At 41.6% G+C, this 700-nt stretch overlaps 1 protein-coding gene across 5 annotated transcripts in view; it reads right to left on the reverse strand.

The window, feature by feature from the left end:
* The window catches only part of LOC106878716 (transcription factor COE1), a 341,839-nt gene that overhangs the window by 186,056 nt on the left and 155,083 nt on the right, over nt 1-700 (reverse strand). The window lies entirely within an intron of this gene.

A 700-nucleotide genomic window follows, 5' to 3' on the forward strand; every position in this document is an offset into this window, starting at 1 on the left:
ACGTAGATTACGGTGATGGTGATGATGATGATGGACATAGCGGCAAAGGCGATTAAATTTGTGGGGAAGGATTTCTAATGAGGTTTATTTAGAAAGGGGGAAGGGTGAGGGCGGGAGTGTTGGGTGATGAGTTGGGAGCAAAAACAATCAGTACTTGATTGGTACATTGTTTTATTGATCTCCCCCACGATGAAAACACAAATTTCAGTCTCTCTCTCCCTCTCTCTCTCACGTTTTATTATTTGTTAGCGAGGGAGGATGGGAGAAACTTTTAACTTCCCTAAGATCACACCTAGCATATTTGTATGGATTTGAAGACGGGTAGCAGTGGCAGCGGAGGGTCCTAAATAGGGGTTAATGCGGTCATTTGTGTGTGATGTGTGTGCGTATGTGTGTGCATGTGTGTGTGTGAGTGTGTGTGCGAAAGAGAGAGAGAGAGAGAGAGAGAAAGAGAGAGAGAGAATGTGTGTGTGTGTGTGTGTACGTCAGTGTGGTTCGTGCTTTGTGATTCCTTATGTGATATCTATTGAGATCTGAAGAAAAGATTTTAAACGAACACGCAAGCATTCGGTTTCATAAAAATTCACAAAACGCGCGCGTGTGTAAGCACAAAGCAGTGATATATATATGTGTGTGTGTGTCTATGTATATATACATAAATATATAGTACTCACACACATATATACATAAACACACACAC

The sequence above is a fragment of the Octopus bimaculoides genome, chromosome 22, assembly GCF_001194135.2.
Source record: "Octopus bimaculoides isolate UCB-OBI-ISO-001 chromosome 22, ASM119413v2, whole genome shotgun sequence".
NCBI classification, from domain to species: Eukaryota; Metazoa; Mollusca; class Cephalopoda; order Octopoda; family Octopodidae; genus Octopus; species Octopus bimaculoides.